The sequence below is a fragment of the Coturnix japonica genome, chromosome 19, assembly GCF_054131305.1.
Source record: "Coturnix japonica strain WE chromosome 19, WE-NBRP24, whole genome shotgun sequence".
Classification (NCBI taxonomy): Eukaryota; Metazoa; Chordata; class Aves; order Galliformes; family Phasianidae; genus Coturnix; species Coturnix japonica.
In genome coordinates, this window is record NC_140681.1 from 9181308 (window position 1) to 9202733 (window position 21426).

The 21426-nt window shown below is 44.1% G+C and overlaps 1 long non-coding RNA gene across 17 annotated transcripts in view; it reads left to right on the plus strand.

Moving 5' to 3' along the window:
• Positions 1-21426, plus strand: part of LOC107323000 (uncharacterized) — a 54784-nt gene that overhangs the window by 8941 nt on the left and 24417 nt on the right. For 3 of the 17 annotated variants that reach the window (XR_014935783.1, XR_014935788.1, XR_014935785.1), the window contains one exon: positions 6516-7148. The exons of 13 other annotated variants lie outside the window; for them this stretch is intronic. This is a non-coding gene — a long non-coding RNA (uncharacterized LOC107323000). Of the gene's footprint in view, positions 1-6515; positions 7149-10735; positions 15433-21426 lie in introns of those variants that run through there. One more of the 17 variants, XR_014935786.1, reaches the window with a different exon arrangement.

The following is a 21426-nucleotide window of genomic DNA, read 5'->3' on the forward strand; positions in this document are numbered from 1 at the left end:
CCCCAAGCAGCTGTGAGGGCAGGAGCTGTCCCTGCAAAGCCCTTACATAGGCACGTCGACCCTGGCATTTGGGGAGTCGGGTAAAGCTACCAGAGCAAGAATCTGGTGACCTAAGAATGATCAGGAATAAAGTTCATCACGGCATTCAGGCAGAGCTTCCAGTCTGGGACGTGGTCCAAGGTTGGAGGCAGGATCTGGCCTTCTGCTTTTTACCCCATTGCACGCATGTGGAATCTGCAGGGATGGTGAAGGGGAGGCATAGTGTTGCTCAGAGCAGCTGAGATGCGGTCGCATCCCTCTCTAGGACACAACGAGTTAATTTACTGTCAGTGAGATTATTGGAATCTGATTTAATACTTGTGTTTACTTCAGGTCAACAAATTAAAAAAAAAAAAAAAAGGAAACAACACCACAACAAAGCTTAATAATTTAAGGCACCAGCTTGATGGAGGCTAATAGAAAATAATGAATCTCATGCAGAGATTTCCATCCCAAGCTCATGGAGCATGCCCTCCTGCCATGCCTGCAGTCATGCCATGCAGTCAGTGCCATGAGAAGGGGCAGCGTGGTGCCTGGAGGCAGCTCATGATATATGGAAGTGAAAAAATTGAGCAGTGAATGGAATTGGTTTGATTGAGTGGAGATAAACGTGCAGGCAACAGCTGAAATGTGGTGTGTGTAGTGGGGGATGTGGGGTAAAAAGCTGCTGGCACCACAGGTCACAGAGGAGGGGGTCTGCTGACAGGCAGGGGCAGTATGGGTGGGCGCAGGTGATGCGCAACACATGAGTAAAGGTTGTTATAGAGTGTGTTGGGGTTGGTCCTAAAGTGACCGCAGGCTGTGTAGGGGATGCCTGGAGCCTTCAAGTGCACTGGGAGATGCGGCACTACTCACAGAGTGAGATGGCAGTTCCTAAGTGGGGAATGGCTTTGCTGCTAAATCAGTGCAGGGGATTTGTCCCTTCCTTGCCATGTCAGGGCTCTGAGCAGCACCAGGTTGTGTTCTTTAATTTAAGCTTTGTCCTAAAGCCTTGTCTCAGAGATAATAAGACACACACACATACGCACCCGCTAAAATCCATTGTGCCATTTTTGCAAAGAACAGCAGAAGCTGCCCGTGTGCCTTCCCCTCTCTGTCCTCCACGCTCATTTGGCCTATTTGAAGTGGAATTTATTCCTGGGAAGGTCCCCATCAATTTGCCTTGCTCTTTTGTTGACAAGTTTATTAAAAACCTGGGCAACTCCATATTAAACTTTTATCAGTGTCGAGGAAGAATACGTCCTTTGAGTGGCCACAAAAGTTATGGATTGGATCTGAACATTTCTTGTTCCACTGTCCAGCTGAGTCAGCTTAACAAATAAAAGCTGCCACCTCCATTTTTTTCCCTTCCTCAAGAGACAGTTCCCTTCCCTGTGTAAGTAACAGCAGCAATAACACAAGGAGGTTTCAGGGCTGGGCAAACAGGAGCTTTTCTTTGCACCCACCAGTCCTCGCTGCTGGTTAGAATAATTATATTAACAGGAAACAGGAATAAAATAAGAGCCCTGCAGGTGGTTATAGTTTCATATCTCTGAGCTAATTGTTTGTGTAAAGTAATCAATACTTTATAGCTAAGTATACGGAAGAAATCCCCCACCCCCCAAAGTTAATACTGGTTGTACCAAGAGTGATATGAGTAGTTTCTTGTTTCCATAACCTGCAAGGGCATGGAGGGTTGGCAGCGCGGCCGGCAGCGATGCTCGGTTGGGGATGTACGGAACCAACGCTCTTTTTCCTTTAGTTGTGAGATTAAACCGAGAGGAGGCCAACGTGTTGCAGGAGAGATGTTAAAAATAAAGCGCTGGCATCGCATAACCTAGTTCCTGTTTTGCCTTGCAACTGAGGTTTTTATGAGTTGAAAGAAACCTGCGAAGCAATCGGTGAGACGGGTTTTGAGCTGCCAGAACAGAGACAGGCAGGGGAGAAGCGAACCGAGCGGCGGTTCTTAACCTCTGCCAGATAAATAAATAAATATCTGTCCCCAAACAACATATTTCTTGGCCTGTCACCGTGTCCAAGGATTTTTTAGTTCTTAAACAGGTTTGCTGGCATAATTTGTCAAGTACAACAGGGAGGTTTCCGTGTGACAGAGGATCATTTTTCACTGCGCACAGTGGGGCACCGATGCAGTCCTGCAGGCTCAGAGCAGCTCCATAATTAGATAACAGTTAACATACGTGTATTAGAGGGATCATCCTTCATGCTATGGGGTACAGCAGTGCCCGCCACTGCTGATACCGTGCTGTGCTGAAAGCAGGCAGGGAGCGGGCCGGACAAATGCATCTTACTCCAGGAGTTTATCTGCATCACCATTTGCTCCAATTATAACTAATTGGACACATATTGCATTTTCATAGCATCTAATTTTCTATTGATTTTAACGGGACTGATGGTGTTTTGTACTGTTAAGTGGTATCTCGTACCCGTTGTTGTTTAAAAATGCTGAGTGCACTCCCCTGTATGGAATTATGCAGTCAGCAGATGTTTTAAAACCTCTTTAATTGTTCGGTCCATAAAATGCACAAAGTGTATTAGGGAACAGCTTTGTTCTCTTTGAGTGTGTGAGTTTAAAAATCCAAACTCCAAACTATTTCTGTTGCTGGTTCCAGGAGCTGCAGCTCTCAGGGGGCAGCCTGGTCCCAGGAGCAGACACCCTGCTGCAATGGATGCTCTGCAGTTCTTAGGCTGTATATGAAGCAGGACCTTCAGCTCCAGGGTGAAATTTGGATTAAGATAAAGATGTTCATATTGAGAACTAAGATTCTGATAAAGTCACTTGTGGTCTCCTGTACGACTAAGGAATAAGCTGGTAATTGGTAGGTTTGGGGTTATATTCTCTGTTATAGATCTTGCTCTCTATGTCTCTACAGTACATCCAAATAAAACTGGACTATCAAATTAGCCATTGCATTTCAGCAAATACTCAGTGAAGCAGGATGAAAGCAATAGTCCTCTGTTCAGCATCATTTAAGGAAGAAAAGCTTTAAATGAGATATTTAGTGGAGAAGCAGAGAGGCAGCTGGGAAAAAGCATTCCTAGCATCAATTGTTACAAGCATGGTGGAGATTTGAATGCTTCGGATATTGGCATATAAGGAAGAAGGTCTTTATGCTGAAGGCAGTGAAGCACTGGCACAGGTTGCCCAGAGGGGTGGTGGTGCCCCATCCCTGGAGGCATCCAAGGTCAGGCTGGAGGGGCTGTAAGCACTGATGGAGCTGTGGGTGTCCCTGCTCACCGCAGGGGGTTTGGCTCAAACAGACTTTAAGGTTCTCTTCCAAATCAAGCAATTCTATGACCGTATGGTTAAAGGTAGATAGGGCAGGAGATGGGAATTGTGCTGTTGGGCAGCAGTGCTGCCCAGGATGCCTGTGGGCTGCCATCAGCCCGCTGCCTTCACCAGCCATTAGCAGGAACCTCATCGTGATGTTGGGAGACGGGTGGGATCATGGAGGTGTATAAACTAAATAGACACTTTATTAAGTTCAGGTAATAGTTTTGAAGGACTGAGTGGCTACTGCACTGTCAGCAGCTCCTTTAGTGCCCCTAGGAACTGAGTGCTTTTTAATTAAGTCAAATAAAATCCAAGCGGAAGACTTCCCAGCCTTGGCTGAAGCATATTTTTTGGGTTGAATACCTATAATTTTAGAAATGTTAATAAAACACAGTCCACTTTTTCCCCTGTAATAATATAAATTAAATTAATATTTTATGTCTGTAAGAAAAAGGATAAAAGCAGAGAGGTTGTATTTTCTGGCTTACAAATGGCACATTGTGCAGAATACAGCAACTGTGGCATTGATTTAAACATCCTCGCAAAGACACCATGCAATAAAGTTGAATCATCTGCAGCACAAGCATGGCTGTTTGGGGGAAAAATAGCCAAATGAGAGCGCAGACATTTTCCTGTATTATCAAAAGCCACTTCATTTTGGGGAAAATTCCTCAGATTTAGTGACATTTGGATGGAAATCAAATAACACATTAACTTGAGGAAAGGGGAAAAAACCTTCCAAAGCTAATTACAAAGGGAATGTGCACTTCATTAAGATAAAGCTGTAGGAAATCAATGTTCTGTATTGTTGTTTTTTCCTTTTGATTGGATTTTAGCATGATAAATTGTTAATGCATTTGATCTAAAAATGATTTGTTTATTCAGATGAAGAGCAACAGTGCTTTGTCTCATTTGGCCTTTTAGCTTATAATGATAATGATTTCAAGGGATGTTCATTTCTCAAAAGGGTATTGGACTGGAATAAGCAGGAGATTTCTGGACTCAGAAAGATGGGCCCTACGCTAGGTTTCCTTGTAGGCTAATTCTATTGCATGTTGAATCTTCTGCTTCATTAGGAATATCGACAAATGTTGATAAATTCTTTGGCTATTCTGTGCTGTCTATATAAAATGTCTTCATTAGAATGTTGAGGCTAAAGCACAAAGGTCTTTACTGCCCCAGGTTCTCTTATGTTGCCCACTTTTGGCCCTACTTGCCATGGCAGCACTTTGATAACACAGGGGCCTGGCTGCTCTCAGAGCTGTAATCACAAACAGCAAAGCTGATCCTTGCACTAAAAGGAAAACCAAGGCACTACACAGTGATCGGCAGAGAGCAGAATGAGATACACAGTTTTATTTTGCTATTTTGCCTTGGCTTTGCTTCAGAGTTGTGTTCCTATATCTCTCCAATGCCATATCTCTATGTGGCTGTTCCTGGCTGGGGTGGTGTCAGTCCCATGGGCAGAGTTCTAGGGACAGAGAGACCAGAAAGAACCTTCCCAGTGAGACCCAATTCCAAGCACTGCTGGGAAGACGCAACTGGATGAGGACAACCTTCAGACAGTGAACCTAAGTTTGGAGGCGCTGCATCGCCCAGTGTATGAACCTGGGAGGGCAGTAGGAAGGGTAAGTGACAGCAAAGCCTGGCCTGACTGGGTTTCAGCACAGCTCACACCTTTGAACACATCCGGCAAAGCATCTGCAGTTCCTCTTGCTGCACTGCTAGCTTAGCCCAGGTGTGTGGGGGCTGTGAGCCCTACGTGCTGCAGCCCATCAGTGTGGAGGTGTGGGGATGCTCTTCCTCAGTACTGAGGAAGCCTCACCGCCAGAGCCATCGTTAGTTGTGATTAATGGCATCCAGAAGAGAAAACCTAATTTTCTAAAAAGGAAAACCTCACTCATAACTCACTGCAAAGAATTCAAACAAAACGTTACAGAATGTCGGTGCATGCTGGCATCGATTTCAGATGTGCTATGGGGCACTCCCTGAAGCAAAGTGAAGGGAACAGAGCAGCACTCATCTCCAGCAAAAGATACTAGTTTTACTGCTTTTGCTACCAAAACCAATGGGATGGGGACAGGACAAGGGCACCAGGAGCATGCTATGCTGATGGCAGTTCAGTGCTCTCTCTCCTAAAATCCATGTGCCCGTCAGGGTTCAGCTTGCAGTCTCAGTGCAGCATCGGTCACCGCTGGCACTTCCACCTCCTCCCGATCTCTTGTAAATAATTACTTCCCTCCCTCCTATAACTCACCGAAGGATGAATTTAATACTTCTAGGTCCTCACTGTCTAAGTTTCCATTTAGCTCCTTGGCTTGATTGTCTCTTGAAAAAGGTACCTAGAGATAACTCGATTAAATTAATTGTAGAGCTCTTTTTAAAAAAGATGTTCTCTCTCTCTTTCGCTCTCTCTCTGCATTTATTTATAGGCAGCTTACAGTACTGGGGCTGGGCAGTTAAGTGATCTGCACTACCCACTGTTACATTGCAAAGCCTGGATTTCTTGGGGACCAGCAATGCCGGCCCATCAGCAATATCTCTGCATGCAGTGCCTATCAGCATAGGTGCTTTTTTCTCGGTGTCATCTCATGGTGTGTGCGATGGGCTGTGAGGGAGAGGGGGAAAAAGTCACCTTTGCCTCATGATGCATATAAATTCTTTAAATAGGTTACGCACAAGGCAATGTGCAATATCTGTGAGCGGCACTGGGTTAAGAAGGAAAGGTCTGGCTTTATTGGCTCCCGCTGCAGTGATTGAAAAATCTGATATACTGAGTTATTGGGAGCAGTGGGTGCTCACAGTGCAGGGCTCTCCAGGAGCTGCAGGCTGAGCCCTTGCAAAGGATGGGGCTGGGAGGCTGTGGGGCTGCTTCACTTTCTCTTCCATTCAACACCCTCCCCATGGTGGCAAATACAATCTTTGCTTGTCTACAACAGCCATGGAAAGCACTGGTTTTAAAGGTAGATGAGAAAAGTCGAGTCACCAAAATGCAGAGCGTGGATGGGGATAGCAGACAATAGATTTGAAAGGAAGAAGGTGGGAAGTGGCAATTAAACGACCTGGATTAGGACAGTACTCAGTTGCACTGTGGTAGCAATGCAGCTTCAAAACAGAGCCAAATACCGGGTTTAAAAAGGTCTACAGGCAGCCACTGAGTGCTGCAGACTGTTCTACTGCTTTTAAAACTGCCTCTTTAATTCAGACTTGCTCTTCAGCCAAAGCTGCTAAGAAGCTTAAATAAATCCTGAATGCCTGAAAGCGAAGCCTTGTGAACCCTCGCAACATCAGGGAGCAAGTTCAGAAGAGGTCCTGGCGACTGTGAAGGAAAAGACCCTGAGGAAAAGACCCTGAGGAGTTCCCCTCTTTGCTTTGCAGAGTGTGAGGCCAAATGCTTTGCTAAAGCTGGTAAAATGGAACCAAATCAACTGTTCAATGGATTTGGTCCCCTTCAACCAGCTGTAGCTGTGCATTGATCTCTCAGACGAACCTCGGAGGTTGACCTGGACAGCAGAAGAAACTGGCACAAGAGTGGCCAAGGAGAGATGCTGATGGCTGGTGTCTGCAGATCTGTCACCCGGGCTCTAAACTGGTGGGCTGAGCCCGAGCCATTATGTGGCTGCCAGTCAATTCTGTGTAACGGAGACCACTCAAGATTGATAATCTCTATCGTCCTCCTGTATTGATCCCGGCTGTGATTCAGGTCTGTGTATTTCAAGTGCAAATGCTGTACATTTTACGTGTGATTGCTCACGGCCCCACCCCCACCCACATCCCCCCGGGAGCCTCGTTCCTGTGTTTCATTCGTTGCAATGAAGAATAAACAATTTGATCTGAAGTTCCCTCCTTGTATTTTGTTCCACGCGTTGAGCTGCTCACCAAATAGGAATTCTGAGGCTGCCAAGGCAGGGAATGGGGTGGGAGCACCTGCTGCTTCCCAGCTGTCCCAAACTGGCCAGCAGTGTTGCGTGATTTGAGAGATAATAGCTTTGTTCCAAATAAGGTCTCTATTTGAATGCGTTGGGCTTATGCTCCTAAAGACCTGTGAAGTGTCTGCTGGTCTAGTTCTTATAAGTGCAAATAATATGCTAATGGACTTAAAGAAAATCACTGGTTTTGCCCATGTCATAATGATTGGTGGGGAACAAGTTGGGCATTATCTCTTCCTAACTACTGTAAATCTATAGGACTATCACAAGCTATTACTGCTGGTATAATGAGCCATTTGGATGCTGAAGTCTGATATGAGATCGTTCATATCTCTACTTCTTAAAGATACCTGGCCCAGGATAACCCCTGGCATTAGGGAAGGCAGAGTTTTCTCTCTTTTCGTATGTAGGAAACTGGGTCGGCTGACTCCAGGTCCCTCAGGTTCCGATTAAAAGTTCTTACTAATATCAGGAGTATTCACATGCTTTAAGAGATGGAGCTATTTGCTAGATTCCAGGTTGAACGTGCATCTGGGCGTTTTCAAGACAAAGACATGAGGAGCAGTAAAACTGCAGGAGCATCCCTCCTCAACTAAAAGAAAATCCATGCTTTCCTCTGTAGCTCATTTTTCTGCACCTCAAAGCATCTAAGCTGAAGTCCCACTGAAATCCAAATAATGTTGGCTTTTTCTCCAAGCTGGGGTTGAGGAGCACGTGCAGAGCTGAGGGCTCAGGTCTCCAGCTCTCCCCTTTGGAAAGCAGCCATCACTTCTCACACTGAAAAGAATGCTTGGATGTCAAAAGTTTGCTGAAAGCGAACAGCATACAGTGAGAATACCTTCCATGCTGAAATCCCCTCTTGCTTCAGTCTGGGCAGTAATGACAGATACGTTTCTAGGGAGTTTCTGGGAAGATAAGTTGTTTGTTCAGTTATTTTCTTCTTTTTTCTGTGGTTCATCAGTCTCTTAGTGTAAATGTGGTGGGAAGGAGAAGCAGTTGTATCAGAGCTGATCAGGTATATTTGCTGCATTTGTTCTGAAAAATGCAAAAGTGGGAAGCAGTGCATGAACTCTTGGAGGAGGATGTTCTCCTTCACGCCACCCTGGAAATTTATAAAAGAATGAATTATTTTTATTTGTTTATTTATTTATTTTCATAAATGCAACATCTCTACAAATACCCACCAGTGCATCCTGGTCTAATAGAAGATGCCCAAGTGAGGAGCTCCAATAAACTACTGCAGCGTTGTGGGGCAGACTGACCTCCATGCATAGGAAGGATGCTCTTGGCTTTACAGCCACAGCACTTATACACTTATATACTTATGTATACTTACACACCATAGCCATTGGTCACCACCTCTGCAGCTGCAAGCTGAAGGCGTGCATTTTTGCACACTCTTTTCCTTGCCAATTGTTTGCTTTGCAATCAACAATGCTGGTTTCTGGGCACTATCCAATCCCACCCCCTAATTTTGCATCAAGTGAAAGCATCAGTGAAGACAGGGATAAGCACGAGTGCAGAATCACTGTGCAAATGCAGCCCTAAAGCTCTTGCTACCAAACCCAAGATTCATAAGCAAGGAAGGAAGGGAAAAGGAATCTCCAGCACAAACCGGTAGTTTGGGCTGTGGGTGATACTGGGACAGGGTGATGAGAACCAGCTGCTTCCAGCAGGCTGTGGCTTGGGTTTCCAAAATAGCATGCTCCCCACTCTTGCAGTCTGGGTTATTCTCCCTCACTCCCCAAGGCTGCATCCGGTGTAAACAACACCTTTATTAAAATTCTTCCTTTGGAATGTTAATTAAGTTACTAAACAATGTCAAATAGGGAAGCAGAAGACCCCCACAGCCATCAGAGCACTGAATATTATGAACCTTCCAGTTCTCTTGAAGCCAGAAGAGACATGTGGGGATGTTTAAGTCTGGCAATGTATTTAGGAGCTTAAATATGGATCTCACCTTCAGACACCATTTTTGGAAATTTCTGCAGTTATATGTATGGCTTAATTATATCTTTATGAGTGGGAAATTCAGTTAGCAAGGAATTTCTAGAACGATACAGGCTAGAATGAACTAATCAAAGAAATGTGGGGGCCAAGTCAATGGCAGCTGTTAGACTTTGGGGGAACTTTCCAAGGACTGCTAACACACAGGGACAAACCTAAGACCAGGGCCAAAAAATCACTGCAAATATTTCTCCCAATGGTTTGTCTGTCAAACCTGTTCACTCTCAGATCCCTTCTGATTCTCTGCTTAGGAACAAATGGAGTTTCCATTTCAACCAGGACATGGACCTACCCAGGGGCTGAAAACTGGATCCTCTCCAGTTGGTTTCTCATAAAGCACAACTCTGAGTGGAAGTTTTACCACTGACTTCGAATGCCCCAGGATCAGGCCCTGGCTCAGGGACTGCCATCCTTTAGCCAACCACCCTGTAATTCCATCAAGCCTAATTGTCCTTCATAGCCGCTAAGAGGCTGATCTGATGGCCCTCCAGACCTTGCTGGTTTCCTAGAAACCCTATTAGCTTCTCAAACAAGCAATGCTGAGGACTCTGTCCTGCAAAACCTTTTGTGCAAATATTAAATAGCAGTGGATAATTAGCAGGAATAATCTTTTTTTCTTGACCTCTTCTGTAATAAAGACCTTTGTCAGCAAATGCAAATGTTATTTTGAGCAGTAATTCATAATCTAAATCTGCTAAACACACCAGACCAAATACACCTGCACTCTAATATCCATAGTGTTTGTACAGGACTTTTAAAAGGGATAGAAACAGACACATTATCTGTCCCAAAGACCTGAAAGCATTCATCTGTCAAATGAGGCAGAGAAGGTGGCAAAAGAATTAGTACAGAAGGGAAGAAGGAAAATAAAACAGTAAAGAAAAAAAGTGCACAAACAAATTTACCCACTAATTTAGATTACACTTCTTAGGGCTCTACACATTCTTAGTGGGTGTTCTCCAACTGAACTGCACTGTCCCATTAACACCGAGATGGCTAACAAAAAATCAGGTTGGCTCACTTCCCTAATGACATCATCCCCATCCTTTCTTACCGAGAGAGAAAAATCAAATGGTTCCTTCAGCTTGCTGAGCAGAACACAAGCTTTGGGCTCTTCTAACCTGTTTTGGTTTCTTCCTCAAGACAAGCAGAGGAGTCCAATGATCCTTGCCTCTTCTTCCCAATCTCCTATTTAGGAATATCCTTTCTGGAAATCCCCAAAAGAAAAGGGCTAGAAATTGTCCCTCACATTTAGCATTTGACCCAATATTACCTTTCATGGTCCACCAATGCATCTCCAGGCGCAGCAATCAGGTTAGCTGGATTTTGCCTTTGGAGTTTTTCTACACATCCTTTCCCTTTGTATGTTTTTTAATTTTTTTTCTCTTCTCTTCTCTTCTCTTCTCTTCTCTTCTCTTCTCTTCTCTTCTCTTCTCTTCTCTTCTCTTCTCTTTTCTTCTCTTCTCTCTTTCTTTTTTCTTCTTCTCAGAGGAGAAAAAAGAAAAGACAAGCAAACCAACAGGCAGATAATTGTTCTGTGCTGACAGTTTGTCAAGTGAAGGAAGTGCAATTTTAGTCAAGAGATCTACATTACAGCGGCACTTGAGCAGAAGTCTCTTCTTTTACTCCCAGATGGCATTGACATATAGCCTGGAGGGGCTATCAGGGTACAAAGCTAAAGATGGTTAAAGACATTAAAAACTGTACAATGTGAGCACCATCTACACTGGGACCATCACCTAGGAGGAAGATTCACCCTGACGTATTGGGCAGAAGGCAAACTGAGCTGAAGGTATTTTCAAGATACATTAAATATATATATATATATATTCCTGCTCCTAACCATGTCTTTTCTAGTGGGTCTTTATTGACTCTTTAAAAACTATGACCAATAAATGTAATGATCTGCCTTCCTCTTTCTTCCTGGGTGAATGATGGCTCCTGCAGGGTGTTTATCACTGAGTGTAATGGCTGGTTGATCTGTTCGTGTCCAACTCCACTTCCCAGCAAGCTATTGAACGCCTCCTCCTCATTGCGGGGCCGCCAGCATTTCCCCCATCCTGCCAGAGCTTCTGTTAAGCCGTATAATAAATACTGCACTCAGAACAAGATTGTAAATCTTGCCATAGGACAGAGTGAATTTGCTTTTCTGCCTTTCTTGAGTTTTGTGTTGCCTAAGTTGCTGTAATGTACTTAAGCAGAGAGCAGACTTTATGCTCTTGCGTTCTTTAGAATAGGATGCACGGCTCATTTATCCAGTGGGTGCAGCTGGAGGGGAAGAGAACTGCAAAGAGGGGAATTCACCTGCTGGAAAATATTCTCTACTTCCCCCCAAAGTGATGAAAATGTCAATACTATTGACACAATCACTAATTAGAAATGACTGCCATAATCATGCATATGACAGCCGTAGGACATCAGTTTGGATTAAAAATAAGCAGAGAGTTGTGCTGCACATGGTTTGCAAAAGCAGGAAGGACTCGATGATGTTGTCTGCTGTACATCCAAGAGAGAGAAGGATGCTATGTCTAAGAATGTGTGCTCTTTGCACAGGCCTGGTGCTTGCATGACCTGAGTTCTTTGCAACAGGGAGAAAAAAGCATGCCTGTTTTCACTTCCTTGTCCATGGTTACTTACTTGACTGAGATTTAAGCAGTGCCCTCTGCTTTGTATGTAGTGTAGGCAGCCAGTGTGCACACAGCAATCCCAGAAGCTCAGTGCTTATGCATTATGCTCCCAATGAGTTGTAGTGACACCCCAGGCTGCGTGTGCATAGCCCTTCCATTTTCTCTCAAGGAGTAAAATCCTTTTATTTAGGGGCTTTAGCATTTGGAATTACAACAAAAAATATCTTCTCAGTGCCCTGTGTGGATTATTTCCTTATGCATCAGTCTAACTGGGTGAGAAAGAATTCCCATGTTAATGCCTATCTGTTCTTGCATTGTGCTTGTGATATGAACGCGTGCCCAGGCATCTCATCTGCTCTATGTTGTTGTCTTTAATTGGACAAGACCAAAAATAAACACTGCAACCTTCCACATAGTCCTGGGAGCTGCAGGATGGGATGGAGCCTGTTGGTTCTTGTTTAAGCAGAAATGTGAATCACCAGGAAAGTATAGGTGTCTTTACATGTGGTGGAGCATGGACCAATGAGTCCAGCAGGGACAGAAAGAGAGCCAACCCTTAGAGCAGGGAGAGTTGTTAGTCTGAGACAGAAGCCGAACAGCATTCAACAACTGACACTTCCCAAATCTAATCAGCCTGACACCAAAACTTCCATTGAAAAGGCTTACGTTATGTGCTCATCTCCATTGCATAGCAGGGGGAGGAGTATGAAGCTATCAATAAAAACTTTAAAATAGAAAGGTTTTAAGAAACCAAGGAACAGGAAGAATGTGTTAACTAAGAGCCAGGCAAAGCGGTGTTGGAAGAGCCAAAGGTTTCCCAGTTATACACTTTCTTCATTTAAAACCTTTGGCTGTTATACCCAACATGCAGTTTGACATTGGGAAATTTTTATGTGGCATGTTAGGAGGTCCACAAACATGAACTAACTGGTTCATGAGTAGATGAATCTGATACATCTTTTAAATGGAAAACCGACATAATTCTCCATCAGAGATCAGCTAATAAATCACATTTACTTGGTTAATCCAGTTTTTTTTCTGTGCTAAGTGCACTGTATAAGGTATAAGAATAACAAATCAATAGGCAAAGAGTATATAAAAAACAAGTGAGCAGTGTGAGCCACCCTTGGGTGGGCTCCTTGCAGGACCTGAGTTGGATCCTGCTCCCAACACTGCACAGAGCACTGGGGCTGCAGCACACAGCTGTCCCTATCAGCCGCAGGGGACAGCGGGTGCAGAGCCACCTGCTTTGGAGCCTCGTGGCACCACACTGCTCCCTATTTTTAGCAGTAACTGGGTTAAAGGTGTCGGACTTATCTCCTTCCCTTGTTTGCTAGGATTATGATATTTATTATAGCAGAAGGAGACGAGAAGCAGGAATGCATGTGGAAGACAAAGGCATCTTCCAGCTCAGCCTGATGGGGAATCTGCACAAATTTCCCTTTTTTTTTTTTCTCTTTTCTTTTTAATTTTTCCAGGGGAATACAGCAGTGTTATTTCAAAGCAAATGCCTGCACAGCCCCATCTCTGCAAACACCACTCGATCAGTGCAACTCTCTGGTGTGAGCTCATTTAACAAGCGGTTGCCTTGCAGGCTGTGGAGAATTGCCTCTTACCTAATAATTCTGCTAATTTGCTTAACTTTCCCAGATTGCAAATGGCCCTGCCCTGAACAAGCAGCTTTCTAAATGAACCCCCAGACAATTTCTTGACAAGAAGGGATCGGAGAGGTGCCTGCTTGGGGAGCTGAAGCTCTCAGCCTTTTTATTTCTGACCTTTGGGCTAGCATTCAGATTTGCTTGTTGGGAAAACTGCTTTCCAAGTGTATTTTCTTCAGGGATTTACAATACCCTTCTGCTTGTAATTATTCTCACCTGATGTCTTCCATAAATTAGTTAAAGATGCTTCTATTAGTGAGCTCCCATCCTGTTAATTATCGTGCTGCAGCTCCTTGCTGGTGGCCACTTTGCAGCACTGGGGCTGCATCCGTGCAAAGCTTCTGGCCGAGAGATCAGGAATGTAGTGTGGGTAATACAAATGTCTGAGCAATCCGGGAAAGAAATGAAAACTGCTGTAAAGGTAAATGTCAGACTATTTAAAGACAATGTTGACTATTGATTTTTTGGAGGAGACTACCTCTTCAAAGGATGGCAAGCATTCCTTCGGATCCAGATGAGGTAACTTAGGTGGAGGGGAAAGAGAGGGAGGTGAGGGAGCAGGGAGGGCAGATATTTTCTTTGCTTTACAAAACCCCCGGGATCAAAGATGTGGGTTGGGCTTTCCACAAAATACACCTTCCAACCCATTTAAACACCGTGCCTTTTGCAAGAAAAAATGGGTAGAAAGGTGCTTGAAAACACTGATGAATAATAACGAGATGAGTAGAAAAATACTCGTTTCACTGCAGCTTTCCATTGAGAAATGAAACTTCAGGCACTCTCAGGGACTATTTATGTGGCAAACTCACTGATCTCCCTGATCCCATCCACAGTGCCTGGCACATCAACACTGCATGGGACAATGAGTAGAAAGGGGGGAAGCAAATCTATCGTTCTCTCTGTACCTACAAGCCAAAAAATGTGGGGAAAATTACAAACAAGCTGGCAATTTTGGGTCATCCTTTAGAACTTTGTTTCATATGGTTTAAAGGAAAATCAAGCCTGGAATAAAAGCTTTGTCTTTTTAAAAATGAAATGTATGTATATATCTATAGAAAATACACACGTATATATGCAGGTTTATTGGGGATCCTGAGTGATTGTGACACTGGTGTGACTCTGAGCCTTGGCACATGGAAACCACTTGAATCTGTAGTTAAATCTAAATGAAAAGCTTATTTCTCATAAATAAAGGGGGGCTGGGCTGCTGCAGTAGTTTAAAGCAGAATTCTTCATTGGCTTTGGAATTTAAAGATTGTAATATGCCACTTTGAGGCATTATGCAGTTGTGCAGAAACAGTTCTTCTGCAGTGAATTTAGTTCCAAGAACGGATCTGGACCTAAGAGCTATTACCTCTTGGTTTTAAGGTGCAATCTGTCATCCTGCAAGCTTCCTCGCATGAAGAGTTTCGGGATTGGGTATCCAAAAGGCATCAGCAAGAGCTGTAAATAGCCTTAGGGTGATCCAGGAGCAACTCTGCTCCCAGCCGCAGATGCTTGGGTGATGCTGGGAAGGCACTGAGGTGGGGACATGGTAGGACAGACCCTCCTTTTACCCTCCCTTCCCATCTACAGTGTTTTTTGGGTGCTTGAGATCTCACAAGAGAACTTCTTGGCACTCAAATCAACTTGCAGAGAACCCCGAGTCCATGCAGGTCTGAAGAACTGCTGCCTGGGGTAACTCCTGGTTTCGATGCGTTATTTCAATGCGGAGGTCTTCAGATGGCGTTAAATGACAGATGATAGAATTTCCACAAGTGATGTTCATCTGAATTTTATTTTCTGATGTTTTGACTCATTGGCTTGATGTCTCTCTATTATGCATACACCTCTGGAGATGTTACTGGCAATGATTATGCGTAGCATCGAGTTAGTGAATAAAACCACTGCAGGAACTGCTTTACAGATCACAGTATCATTTTCTCTATAATTGTCCCACAAACGGTGGATGTTATATGGAGAGAGCAGCGTTCCCTGACAGACTGCATATTTTTGCAGCATGCATCAGATCTCACTTTGGCTTCTGAGACTTATTTCTGATGGTTCTTGGGGATTTAACTTTAAGACCAATGTGTTTTAGTATCCATATACACTCCACTCTTCATGTCATCCAGCAGCACCAGAGGATGAGCTGTCTCCTTAATATGGATGAGATACCAATTTATCTAAGTTATCACCTCACAATCTCTCATTCATCTCTGCTGTTAACTGCTGTGTTTCTGACATCCATACCTAAACAATCAGCAACTTCTTCTCCTTTAATTGAAACCATAAGTAATTTTTGGCTGGGAGTTCTTGTTGTATGTGTATAACGGCTTCTTCATCTCCCAGCTGGAATTCAGCGATCCTGCAACTGAATCAGGCTCTGGACACCTCATTTTAAACCCACAACATCACATAGACCCACTCAGCACAGTAAATCAAAAGTCAGGGCATCTTGCCACCGTCTGAAGATATATGACTAAATTAACATGTCCCAAGCTCACTGTGAACAACACTTGCGCATGGCCCAGGCGTTTGGCTGCAAAGTCAGCAAAGCTTTCCCCCTTCCTGATACATTCCCAGAACTGTGAAACTTAGCCCTGCTCCTGGCATTCTCTTTATAGAGGGCCCCGGCTGTATTATGTATCAAATAAAGGTCTCATTACTTAGATCCTGGCTCCTTCGTGCCATTGCTCTCATTAATCATCCTGTTCTTCCAGCCCATGCTGCAAGCCATTGGGACTGCCTCAGTGTCCACCTCTGAATTAAAGGCTTCATTCCCTGACTCTCCAAGCTGGTGGTCTCCATCCTTCCATGACCCCCTGGCATACAGCCCCTCACTGCTGGGGGCTCTTGGCCATGATGTCTGGAGTGTCAGTGCAAAGAAGAGGTCTTTCTGTTCTCGTCTAGGGGTGACCAGGGTACTGCAAAGAGCCTCATGTGGTGCCTGCATTGAGATACACAACAAGAACACAAAATGGAGGACTCTTTGGTTGTGCCCCAAACCTGCTAATTTCACCCCCATCTCCTTCCAAAAATTCTTGCTAATTATTGAGGACAGCAAATGTACACCACCTACTTCTGCCCTGCTTGGTATCACCCCCTGCACAGAGAGCACCCAAATGCCCTGAACTCCCCCCAGCTGAGTAGCACAGCTGCTTTACACTCCTCCTTGCAGCTCACAGCATAGGTCCCATGGTGTCTGCCACTTTCTGTGGGTAATATTTTTTGCAGAAGCACAAATGACTTGCTTAGAGCCCTGGAATCTAACTCCCTTTGTGCTGAGGATGAAATGCAAAGAGGCAGAAATGCAGCGGGGAGCAAACTTCTCTCAGCTGCACAATTTTACCAAATCTGATGGTTTATTCATTTTAATTACCCTTGGAATTCATATTTGTGTATACATATACATGAATTCATGTAATAACATATAATTAATTTAGAGTTTGACATTTCAGAACAGGTAATTAAAAGAGTTTGTTGTTGATTAATCACTTGCAAAATAAATTATTAGCAGTATCACTGTTAATGTTATGTTTATTACTACAATTTGGAGAAATTAAGGCAGTTCACTTACATTAAATTAAACATGAAGGCGCAGATGTAATGTACCCTAGACAATATCTATTTACCCAGAGAACGAATGTGATGTGTGTGTTACAATACATTTGCTAGGTCGTACATCTTGGATGGCCTCTGCGTGTCACCACCAGAAACTTAATACCGACACATGGACAATTCCCATTTCTTTCCATAAATAGAAAATTAGGGTATGCCAGACCTCAACCCCTGCTCTGCACTGCAGCTCTATGGGATCTGAGGATGCTGTAGGATGTTTGGTGCTGCTCAGGGAGCAGCCTGAGCATAGGATCTAGCAGGGGCATGAGGGGCTATGCTAAATGCAAGCCCACAAAGCCTGCATGTGCCAAAGAAAGTCAATTTTTTACATCCTCAGCAGACCCCCAGGCCATTGTCATGAACCAGATTATAGCCAAAGTGTTAAGAAACAGGATAAATCTCAGCATGACTCAACAAGGTGGTAAAGGCTGAAGCAGATTGCTTAAGTGTATGTTGAATTTGATCTTTAAGCAACTATGCATGGTCTCTGCTGGGATGCGGAGAGGTTTTGTCCTGTGAGGAGATAAGGAGCCCTTGCTTTTGACAACTGTTTTGTCTGGAGGCCGTTCTGATTGGAGTCTGAGTGAGCAAAGGGAGAAGTCAGTAGAGATGAAAAGGATGTTCTCTGGATCTGTTCCTCTGTGGTTTTATAGCTATGGGAAATAATCTATAATTAGGTGTATAAAACAGCTCTGATCTCTTTGCTTCTGGCCCAAAAGAGCACAAAATTGATAACTCAATTATCGCTGCTGGAAATACAAATAAATTACAAGCACGTGGTGGGAGGAACTCCAATAAAGGGACACCCACGCAGTACAATGGGAGCTGCTCTGCAGCTGTGGGACTGTGACAACATTGCTTGGGTGAGGCTGGAAGGCATTGGAAGCTCCTTGGGGCTGAATGTCTCTCTGGATGTTGGCACCCATTGGCAAAAGAATTGGGGCAAAGGTAGAACCTTCCCAATTGGACCCAGGAGAAAAGCCAGGGCAAAATCCTGCTGGAAGCGGGGACATTGCCCTGGGGGAGTGTGGCTTCCTGAAAAGGTGATAAGCTCAGCTTGGGAATGGGGTGAGAAAAACAAGGCTGGGTTCAAACAGTTTTCCACAAATGAGAATAATGTGTGAATAATCCAGTTCCTGGCAAATTACTGGGAGTTTCCATTTGGAATTTACAACCGGAGTGGTGTAGAATCTCAGGGGTTTTCTTCACGTTCTGCCAAGCCATCCAGCATCTACACCAACGCCCCTCCCCGCTGAGGCTTGCTTCTAATGACTCCTGGGCTGAATTAACAGTCTGTGCTTGTGTGACAATGACAATCAGTGCTAATGACCACTCTGTTTGTCTAATCCACATGCTGAGCACTGATTTCAGTCCCTGCCTCAGACTCCTTTTGCAAAAGAGTCTTTTTAAGCAATTTAAAATGTGCAGGATGCACTGGGCTGTCCATCCCTTCTCCTTTGATATTCTGCTGTCTGGAAGTGTCCTTGAGCAAACAGGCAGCACCTGTAGCGAGGTGTGCCCTCGGATGATGCAAAGAGCAAGATGAGAAAAGCCTTTGCATTTCATATCCTGTTCGGTCGACCTATTCAGTAATCAGGAAAATTATATTTAAACAATTTGCCCTTTGATGCAATCCAAGCAGCTCTGAAGGGCAAGTGCAGTATCACAGAAAGCTCCATTTTTATTCTGCAACACACTTCATGACCCCACGGAGAGTGTGTAACAGTGCAGATCCATGGTTTATTTAGAAAAGGAAAACAAAAGCACTCGACTGCCCCAAAACCTTTGTGCCCCTTCCAAAACATCCCCCAATTCACACAGAGAGGGAAAACCAAACCAACTGCTGTTCCTCCCATTTGCTCTCCTCCTGCTTCACTGCTGGGGAGAAACCAGGTGGCACAATGATATTCACTTTATGGACTTGACTTTTTTATTTAGGCAGCAGCATCACCTGTAAAGAAGCCTGGTGCACGTCATCCTTTCTCCATGCCCATGGCATGGGGCAGACGGTAGAGCAATTCTAGCTGAAAGCTTTTAGCTCCTGTAACCGATGATTTATATTTGTGCTGTAATAGCCAGATACAGCAATAATAGTAAGGATTTAATTGTTTTAATGAAAGTAGCTCTTTTTTTCCCTGCATTCGAATCAATTTGCTAAGTTTGGATGATGGAATGTAAGAATGGATTTAGCTGCGCTTTCCATACGCTCTGAACAAAAAGGCACAAGCCATTTCAAAAGAACCAGCCTGACATATTAAAACTCTTAATAAGTAATATCTGCATAACTAAAGGCAATAGGAACAGTCCAACCTGAAGAAAAAAGGGTTTTACAGGAATTAGCGTCTCATTGTCACATTTGTAAAAGGGACACATGCATTTTTCAGATCTTTGCACATTAATGGCTGTATTTGATTCAAAATACAGTCAGTGAACCCTCAGTAAATGGAATTAAATGGTATGTGTCTGATTTGAGGGTGACAATCCGCCAATTGTTTCTTGTTTGAATTACTACCTGCGTGGCTGGGCACAGCAGTAATTGAAACTATAATGTTTCATTCCTCTTTAGCTATAATTTATCTGCAAAGTTCACTCACCGCTATTCTGTTCTCCTTTCTGAAATCTCTCCCTTAACCATTATTGTGCTGTTGGAGACTGTATCCCTCCTGCACACCCTATATAGCTTTGGGCAGCCCACCCTCACATGGCACCACAGATTTCCCATCAAAACATAAAGTACACAGTGGCTTTGAGACCATCTTATGGACAAACCAATATATGACATCACCTAACACTGAACACTTTGTGTAGCCAGAATTATTGTCTGTTGTTTGAATGGAGGAGAACTCGATGTTACTCTTTCTTCTATCCATGCCTTGCTTTTCTGTTTTAGTTGTTTATTGTATTCTATACAGAGGTGATGGAGATGGACTCAGAGATCCTCATGGTGTCCCTTCTGAATCAGGATGTTCTGTGATTCTTTGATTCTATGACCTGTGGCTGCTACCGTAGGATCACCGCTCAGTTTCTGCTACAGATAACAAATCAATGGCCTCTCTCCTGATGCTACCCATTTATAAGCAATTTCTAGTCTGTTCTCACCCAATATTGATAAACAGAAGAAAATGGAATGTATTTTATTCATCCATAAAGTCTGACATTTCCAAAGATGGAATTACATTACCCTCCTCATCTATCTGCAGCTCATGGGGCTGTGGATTGGACATGCCCCTGTACTGCAGAGCAGCGTCACCCAACTTCTGAGCCTTTACAATGAGCCTCTCTGAGACAGGCAGGGACATTGTCCATACAAATAACTGCAATCACAAAACACGATCTCCCCATCCAAGGATAACTTGCTCTTGGCAGGGATGTTTCTATGAAAGCATTTTCATCTTACTGATTTGGTACCACTACCCTTGTCCTGGGTGGGATTTGAGTGATGAAGGTGAGTTTAGGCTTAATTCAGGCAGAAATCCTGTGTGGCTTTTGGCTGTCCAAGGATGGGCACTTTGGAAACTGTGAGTGTCACTTCACCATTCCTCCTGCAGCCCTCAGTGGGCTTCAAGGCTGCTCGTGATCCAGGTCATGGCACTATTTTCTCCAAGCAAATCCTCAGCAACAGAAGTAATCCCTCAGATGGAGATTTCACCTGAACTGAGGCCTCCAGGGTTGTTTAACAACGATGACCCACTCCTCCAGCAAACTTTCTGTACACATAGGCTGTATGCGAGGGGCTGAACTTCATGCCTTGGGTCACAGCCATACTGATTTAAGCCAGACCTTTTCGGATGTACCTATTGAACACTCTTTTTTTGCTCACCTCAGAGGGCAGGCTGAATAATTGAAGCAAGTGGCTGCATTTCTCAAAATAAAAGTGGGATTTCTATGTGGCAGAGGTCGGTGGTGCTGGGAGGGAAAGGTAATTGACATTCCCTTTGGGAAAACTTTAAACATTTGGACAATGATTGCTTTGGATTTATTGTCTGATATCAGCATGGAAACAAACAAACTGCACAACTTAGTGCAACTAAAGCAGTTCAGTTCTGATGTGAGACTGATGGCAGAGAGGGGCTGGTCAGAACCTGTTGTTCAGCTCTTTCCCACCAACAGAGACATCAGGGCACCACAACATGAAAAAAGAATAAAAATAAAGAAGCCAAGTGGCTCTGAGTGATGCTGGAAAGTGTCCTTGCTCCCATGGAGCACCCTGCAATGCTGCAGTGCTGATGGGCTGCAGGTTGCCCTGATGGAATTTGTGTGGCATCCCACACCCCACCGTGGTGAGAGGAGAGCCT